The sequence below is a fragment of the Anser anser genome (assembly GCF_964211835.1).
Source record: "Anser anser genome assembly, chromosome: Z".
Lineage (NCBI taxonomy): Eukaryota > Metazoa > Chordata > Aves > Anseriformes > Anatidae > Anser > Anser anser.
The window spans coordinates 87,847,527-87,856,559 of record NC_139723.1 but is presented as its reverse complement, the minus strand read 5'-3'; the positions used below and the strand labels follow the sequence as shown (position 1 = coordinate 87,856,559).

The 9,033-nt window shown below is 44.8% G+C and overlaps 1 long non-coding RNA gene across 1 annotated transcript; it reads right to left on the bottom strand.

The window, feature by feature from the left end:
* Positions 1-968: 968 nt before the first annotated feature.
* LOC310889066 lies at positions 969-8,315 on the bottom strand. Its single transcript, XR_014576350.1, has 4 exons — positions 7,332-8,315; positions 5,695-5,858; positions 5,308-5,473; positions 969-3,095 (listed from the first exon to the last, which is right to left on the bottom strand). It is a non-coding gene; the product is annotated as an uncharacterized lncRNA (long non-coding RNA).
* Between the last annotated feature and the right edge of the window lie 718 nt (positions 8,316-9,033).

Here is a 9,033-nt window from a genome sequence, read left to right as displayed (position 1 = left end):
TTGACTTAGAACCTTACCTACACTTGCCATTTATTTCTTTAGGTTAACACTTTTATACAGCATCTCCTAAAATCTTGGCCTAACAGTGTGTAGTCAATTCATTTCTTTTCCTAGACCCCCAAATACCCATACCTGTAATTACCTTTTATGCTTCCAGACTGTGTGGGCTATTTGCCTGTAACTAACCATGGTCTCACAGACCACCATTGCTCTGCAAACCAGAGCAGTGCAAATCACAACCATACGTTTAATACTGCACGGGACCAGTCCAGCATTCCCAACCTGCTCATCCCCTGTGCTGCTATGAAAATCAGAATTTTTGGACAGAGTTTGGTAGAGAGAAATTTGACTTCCTTTGTTACGTGCTTTGGTGGGTGTTTCACTTCTCTTTTCAGAATATTACCTCCATAAAGTTAAAGCAATTAAGGATTTCATTCCATATTTACATTTTTCCAATATCCTTCAGTGTTGCAGAGCCATGGAGGCCTCATTAATAACCGAGCACTTTCTCTGTTTGAAAGACTTTTGAAATTGGAATTAATTTTCCTCATCTTGTGTTGGCCATTTGATCCTTGACCTGGCAACTTGGAATATCAAGAGCAGTAGCTGTTCCTGGCAGCAGAAGAGGCAGCATTTGCTGCAGCAGTACTGATGGAGACAGCACGTCTCACAGCTACCCCCTGCTCGCTCCTCACTCACCAGAGGCTGTTTGCCTGCTGACGCTGCACCACGTGTATGCATCCTGCAAAGACAGGAGTGGAAATGCTGCAAATTGTTCCTCCTTTTATAAAAAACATAGTTTAAAGTATGCGAAATGTATGTGAATCTTCCACCTCTTTGCAGTGTATTCACCTGTTTGTTCTTTGAATAAAGCTGATACAGCAAGCACTAATAGCTGTGAGGATGCTACTGAAAGCTTCGGATTGAAGAATTGTAAACAATTCCTTTTATTTTATTCTAACAATGTAAAAGAATTAAAAAATGAGTTTACAGGTCTGCTGACTTTAAATAAAGCAATCCAGCAACCCAATGAAAAGATACCAGAAGAATTTTCTGCAGTTTCCACTGGAGTTAGCCTGAAGCAGTAAACTGCAATACTAATACTTCATAACTAAGACATACATAATCCTGTAAATACACAGGGTAAAAGCAGGAGACCATGTGGCACTACATACAGAACAGTTTCAAGATGCTGAAACTTGGCAAGATGTTACAACAACCTGCTTCCGCCCAGCATTTGTCCTTCCTGCCAGGGCTGCTGATCATCACTTCACGGGCAGGAGCCGCCTGGCCAGTCTAGCTGTTTTATACCAGCTGGAAGGAATGGGGTCAGAACAATGCCCATGTGAACATGGCACTTTATTTTTCCACCTTCCCTTCTAGAAAACGGATGGGTAACTTTCCTTGTAGAGATTTTGCAAGGTTTATGCAACATTTAAAAGGATTCCAACTGACAGTGGATACTGCAATGATTATTGCTGCCACTGGACACCGCGGTGCTGACCAACGCGCCAAGGAGTGGGGAGGGCTGGGAGCTTGGGAGCAGCACTGATGGACGGGTCTGTGCCTGAGCGAGTACAAGGACCGGGCTGTGAGGCCAAACACCTTTGATGTGGCTCCTGGGAGAGACGGCAGAGGTGGCAGGACATGCAGCTCATGAGGGGCGATTACAAATAGCCTAAGCTGAATCCTCTCCATCACTCCTGGCCGAGAATCTGCTGCGATGCCCAACTCCTCTCCTCGTCCTCTTTGCAAACATTTGGGAATGTTTTTTTAACAAGTCGGGACTTTCTGCCTACAGGTCATGTCCTGGCAGAGCAGCGAGCTATTTCGTTCTCCTCGTGCCAGCCGAGGGCTGCGCTGCCCAGGTCTCTGCGTCCCAGCAGGACAGCACCTGGGGCTCCCTCTGCCAGCATTTCTACTATTTCAGAAAATGAAACAGAACAAAACAACAACAGCAACAAAAACAAAGCTAAAAGGTGCCTTCGACAGATGAGACATCTCCAGCCATTTTTACTTATTCACACTCCTCTAGGTATTTATACTGGTAGTTTGGGACCTAACACTTTCAGTGGAAAACTAAGGGGGATGTTTCTGCAGCTCAGAACTACCCTGAAAGCCTTGCAGGATTTTATGCAGATATTTTCAGACTGGATTTGAATGGTCTTCCCTCCGCCACAGATCTGGGTAATAAGTACGGGACAGTGAGGATGCATATGAACTGGGATGTTGATCTTTCTGGATGAAATTCAGATCTGACTGGCTAAATATCACGTGGAGACTGCTTTTCTGGCTTTTCTGTATTCCTCTCCATCTGCTGTGCTTGGAAGAAGAGCCAGAAGAACGCGGCGAGTGACACCTCTTCCTGCCAGAAGACCCTCCAGGTAGCAGATAACACCAGTGGGAGGACACGCTCTTCAGGAAGGGGACCTTGTTAACTCAGATAACCCTCACAAGGGTGAACTCCTCTGACACTAAAAGATCCATAGATAAATCTTCATCAGCAAAAAATATCAACTCATCCATTAGAAATATTAAGTCTGCACTGCCTAAGGTTCAGCAGGTTTGCATTTCTGTACCGGAGAAACATTTTTTGCTTGGCAGTTTTTCTGATTCTGAACACAGCCTCTCCTGCTGACACCGTTACGGATAGGTGGAGGCCGTGCCTGGCAGAGGGGAGCTGCAGCCCTGGGGACGGGGCTCCTGCGCCTGCCAGCGTCCGGCCCTGCCGAGACGATAATCTGCAGGGCTTCCGAGAGCAAGGTGGCTGCCGCTTACGTGCAGCTCAAGTAGAAAATGGTAAGAGACACATGAAATGCTTCTGCCATGTTTTCCTTACTGTGCATTTCCAGCGACTTGCAGCTCCAAGGCTTTCCAGCAGCAGGACAGGGTCGTAAGCTGGGTAGACAAGCACAGAAACGGAGTCTTAACCAAGAAATCCAGTTTCTGGGAGAGGAACAGACACAACTTGGAAGGACTCGCTGTTACTCAAGCTCTGTCTGCAGGCAACGTGAATCAGTTGGTTTCGATCAGAACTGGAACTTTCTGTTTCTCTGAGGACGCAGGTTGAACACTACGGGGAACCAATTCTCAGCCTGCACAAGCGAGAGTCAGGAATAATTCTCCAGAGATCTGTTAAATTATTCTAGAATGAGTCTCATAATGTGACATTTGTGTAAGCCTTGCATTGAATTTCCTTGCTGAGTAGGAGGAGGATTAATATAGAGACAAAAAAGACACTGCTTAAGGTAGTAAGTCTTCCGTTGTCAAAAACTTCTGTATGCATAGCTGTATAGATGGCTATACATCTTTATATACAGCCAACAGATTTTTGCGTGGTTCTGCCTGACTTTTAATCAGACATAGCTTTATTATATGCGTATGATTTTCTGTCTCATAAAGCTCATCAGTCTTATGAATTGTTTTTGAGTTTTCTTAAATTAAAATGACTTTAAATTTTTATTTTTTTTTAATTGTGGTTTTAGTCACCCATTGCAAGCACCTCAACAAAAGCTCTCCAGCTTCAAAACAAACAAAAACAAAATAAAACAAAAACCTACACACATAACTTGCCCCAATTTTCCAGAACCCCTCACCCTTCTTTAAAATCGTACATGAATAAAAAATCTGCAATAGAGTTATGTTTCCTTGACATCGTCTTGCACCAAGGCCTTGGTGCGGTGGGCTTCTCCCCACAGGGAAACCACAGAGCTTGCTGGCACAGGGATGTCACGCGTGGGATGTGACATCCAGGGATGTCACGCGTGGGATGTGACATCCCCCTTGTATTACCTTTTCCATGTGAGTCATCCTCTCATTTCTCCTTCCCATCCGTATTTCTCCAGCTCTTCTTCCATTTCCCTCTCCCTCTTGTTTCCCTATCTCCCTCACTTCTTTTTCTCAAACATATTTTTATACTTTGATGGACATATCTTTAAAGGTTTGAAAGCCATAGTACATTCACAACAGACCTAAACATGCTACTTCCAAATAAGTCCCCCAGGAAGCAACGCAGATGATGGGCAGTCTACCTGAGACAATCTAGTGTAGCTAAGCAGCAGCGATAGCCAAAATAAATAAAATAAATCCTCCTTTGATGGAAGCTAAGCCAATACATTTTAACTCACCAAATGTAATAATTACATGCTTTCTCCGATGAAACTTGCAATAGAAGGGTATCAAGACACTGTGTCTAAACAAATCATCGGGGAGAAAAACAGAATGTATGTGTACATAGGTGCACATATTTAACATAAATATATTCTGGGGTATTTTTTGGTCCAAGTGACAACACTTTTGGAGAAGCTGCAAAAATTTAATGCAGATGTGTCTACATAAACATTGATGAACTTTTAAATGAGAACACCAGACACAGAGCATACAGCACATTACCAGCAGTCCAGTGCTCATTCATTTCTACTTTGCTTATTTGGCGAATTTAATGAAATGAATGCTATCAACCTCTAACATCATAAATGAATCATTTTAAGTAACAAGGGCTTAATGATGTATGAATGAATAAATGCCTAGTTAGCTCATGCTTCTTTATGTATTAAGTCTAGAATTTATTCCAAATGCCTTCCAATGTATAAATAAGTAAATAAATAAATGGGAGATACATTTTTCCTGTGCAGATGTTTGATAATAATGAATTACAGCACTAAATCTGTGATCGTCTCTGCTTTGCAGTTCAAGAGCACCCTGAAATATTCAGACAGAACATAGAACATAGAACCCCTTGCCGAAGATGCCTGCAGCACTGTGTATAAAAGCGCCAACACACCTTCACTCTATATGAAAAGGGTGATGAGTTCGGAAGTTAAATTCAAAGTTTTTCTAGTTCTAAAAAGGTAGGCTAAGAGTTACAACGGCAAGTCAAGCACCCCAGGATCCCAACTGGTATGCAATGGCCAAGAGAAACCAGGGTAAATATTTAAACACTGGGAAAGAAATGCACCCACCACCCCACTAGCTCAGCTGGTTGGCAGGTACAGCCCCTCATCATAATTTAAATTAATCCTTCCTATGGCTCAGGGACATGTACCATACCAAGAGCTCTGCTGTGGGGTTGCTTTTATGTAGTGTTTCCTCTGAGTTCCAGGCTTCAAGCCTTATCTGTAGGGAACGGCATTTTAATTTTCATAGAGCACCTTTCTGTAGAGATGTGCTATACAAAAAGAGGAAAAGAGACCAAAATAATTTATGTTCACTGTGCATGAAGTTCAGTCAATCACTTCAGCACTTTTTGTCTTGTTATATTTTAGCAAAGACTGAACAGATTTTTTGACTACAGTTAAATGGACTTACCATTACTACTCAAAATCCTTCTTCATCTGAACAAGCTCTCAGCTGACTAATTGCTGAACAGCACAAAACGCCCAGTGGGGAAGTGCGCACTGCCATGACTGTCCTTGTACGTATATGCGGCAAAGTGATGCCCAAAAGGCAATGCCCACAAAAAATGACATGCAGCCTGCCAAAAGAACCACAGGTGCTATAAGACAGGAAGAAAAGAAGGATGCCGTGGCAAGTTTTTTAGAAAGACTATATGTGGCCATGATATTATAATGCCTCTGAAATATATATAGCCATGGATGTTGCATATAAGCCCACTCATGAAAATGTTACATAAAATGACTCTTCAGAGATTGCTAAAAGCAGCAACTTCCCTTAAAAACAAACAAACTGACTCACTTTCACATGGCACTCTCTGGTAAAACAGGGATGCGGCGGCGCGATGGCTGAACGCGGCGAGCTGCAGAGCCGCCAGCGGGCCCTGCCCTGCCTCTGCCAGGCTGCGGGGCGAACCGGCCGGCCTCACGCTGCTGCACCTGGGCGGCCTCCTCACGAACCACCATCTGAAGTGGGAAACAAGCAAACAAACGCAAGGCATGCACATAACCCATTATTACTTTTATGCCTTAAAACTGTTTGTCCAGGCATTCCAGACCGCATGGCAAGCGAGCAATCGGAGGGCACACGTCCAGTAAGAGCACCTGGAGGCACATCCTACAGCCACAACGATTTCTCCTTGGCATTCTTTTGCTTTTTAATTCACGGTCACAGCCAATGCCTGCCAGAGTCTTCGGCAGCATTTCACTCACTGAAATTACTCTACTAGAAATTACCTTGTGGGGTAGCTCTGAGGATTATTTAAGGTTTGTACAATATTTTGAATTTATAAGTAATATTATTGCTTTAATACCTTTATTTCTCCTCTGGGATTCTGTTGTTACACTGTTTTTTTTGTAGAATAACTAGCTAAAATTGCCTGGCAGACTAGTTTCTCCCATCTTCCCAGAAGGCCAGCGAGTCAGGAGCACAGTAACAACCAGCGTATGCTCTCTGGGATAACCCTCCTAAGGAAACCCTGACAAAGAGCTCAATGAATAATGTTACAGCAATTTCTGATCACAGAAGAGCTCCCAACAGTAGCTGCAGGGAAGCACAACATGGATTCCCTTTGTAAGCCACATAAAATAATAGTTGTTTTTTTGTTGCAGCTTCAATCAACCCACCATACATTACCTTCTCTGAGAAAGTAAGAAAGCAGCAAATTGCCCAAAATGTGCACAGTTTTGTGCATCCAACAATGCAGGTCACAAAATCAATAATGTACAAAAACAATTGCTCAGAGTTGAACAATGAAATACATTAAGCGTAAGCTAAACACGAATAATGCTCCCTTCAGGAAAGACGCATCAAAATGGCAAACGACAGCTTGCTGTACAGATTGCAGAGAAGAGAAGTGGCAGTCAGAAAATACAGAATCTTGATTTGTGGAAACACAGGCTCGCAGGAAAAAAAAAAAAAAGAGAGAAAAAAATGCGTTGACAGTAAAAACAAAGGCAGACTTCCTAAGTGTATTGTTACGGCAAAATTAGAGTTTTCAAAAGTGTCCAGAGACTAGCCCCATCAGAAAACTGAAGAGCTACGGTGCAAGTTGAAGCCTGTGGCACAAGCGCCCCGCCTGCACGCCTTCGGCTCCCCGCCCGGCCCAGCTGCCCCACGTAGCAGGGGCAGCCACGTGCAGGGTGCTCCCTGCGCTCCTCGCTGCACCGACAGACCCTGTGCTGCTTCCCCGGCCCCTGGCCCAGCCTTCTGGCCGCCCTCACGGGGCCCAGCCCTGCCGCGCTCACTGGCAGACTCCCGAGGTCAGAGAGGAAACGTGTGAAAACAGGCACCCAAATCAGGTCCCTTGCTTTGCAGGTCCTTGGCCTTGTCCAAGACCCCTTCATGTCCAAATATTTATGTGAGAATGCGAGTACGTTCTACTATCCTGAATTTATCATTGCACACAGCATGGTTTGTAATTTCGCAGACTTCAGTACCTCACAGAGAATGGCGGCAGCGGAGCGTATTTCTGTCCAATTTGCCCACACCGTGCAGGATTTCCATTCCCCTTCCGCTTCCTGAACTAATCTTAAGCGACAGCAAATGTATCTAAAGCTCTAAAAGCGTTATTTTAAAAGATTCTCCAAAGGGTGCAGAAGAAGCAGAGCACAGCCCTCCTTCCCGCAGCCCTCGCACAACCCCCTCAGGGCAGAGCCCTCCTTCCCGCCCCGCTGTACGGGGCCACAAACACCCGCGGGCAGCCGGGGGCGGCCCGGCCTCCTCTTCGGAGAGCCCCGCAGGTGTGAGGTGCCCGAGCAGCCCCGGCCTCTCAGGTAAGGGGCCCCAACACGAACCGCGGCGGCCGGAGCCCGGGGCCGCCACCTGCGGGCCGCAGTCGGGGCAGCAGCGCCGGGACGCGCGGGGCCGGGGCGCTGCGCGGGCAGGGCCCAGCCCGGCGGCACCGGGCCTAAGGGGCCGGGGCCTGGTGGGGGCGGCTTTTTCCTTGTTTGTTTGTTTGTTTGTTTTAGTGAAACAAAACCCCTTGATTTTAGGAAAAGCATGGCTAGAGGAAGCACACAGAAACAAGTGTTTTGGAACGCCGCATGTATTTCTCTGTGTAAAAAAATACCTATTGGTGTATTCTGCTTATTTGTCGTTTGTGAAAATAAGCTCTCAAATATTTTGTATAGTTTTTGGAGATGAGACAAAACACAGTTTGCTCTGAAAGCCAATAATATCATCACTGATTTAGAAAACAGATGGAGTCAAGGGTTCCTTCTGTATCCATTGGAAACACAGCCCTGGCTGTACAACTGCAGCACTTCTGGAGAGAAGTTGCTCTCCTCTCATAAACCGTCATTGGCTTGCCTGACCCCGAAGATCTTTCATACGGGAACGGGGACTTCCATAATATCTCTGTGTATATATTTGAAAGATCATGGTCAGGAAAGGTAATGTACTTCACACACAGCGAACTGAAGTAGTGAGGCATTTCACAAACCTACCGCTGCTCTTTGCTTAACAATGCCGCTTGAAGTAAACGGGGAGCATGACATAACTTTGCCATGTGTTAATACATCTTAATCAAGATCCGCTCATGGCAAAAAAAAAAAAAATTGACAACCAAGTGTAGCAGTCGTAATACTATTTACTTACTTTATACAATTCATTCTGAAAAGGACTCTATTGACAATGAAAAGGTAACTTTTGCATTTGAGAGATGAGACCAATGTTCAGGAATTTTTGTGTGCAGTTTCCAGTTTTGCCACAGCCTACTGGTATGATCTGCAGAAAAAGAATTTGAGTGTTTGTATCTTTTTTTTCTCTCTCTCTCGATAAAATGTGGATGTAATTCCCAATTCTCAACAAATTAGTTAATGCCCAAAGTTGTAAACGTTCTGGTGATGAGGACTGCATCAAAACCAAACAAGCTCAGGGCACGCACCTTTGTATTCACTTCAGGGCGATGCAGAAATGGGTAGGAGGTTGATGGGAAAGGTAATAGCTTGTCTGGCGGATTCAAAACGTTACGGTGGCTGTATCTATTTTCAGCTTGTTTGTCTCTAAGTGATTAGGTTAATTAAAAAATATGTTTACTTTGCATCCACCAGGAGCTAGCACACACTGGGAGAACTCCTTCAGGTGGCAGCAGCTCCTTTTGCAAGGCCTGGCGCAGCAGGGCGGCCATTTCTGCTCGAG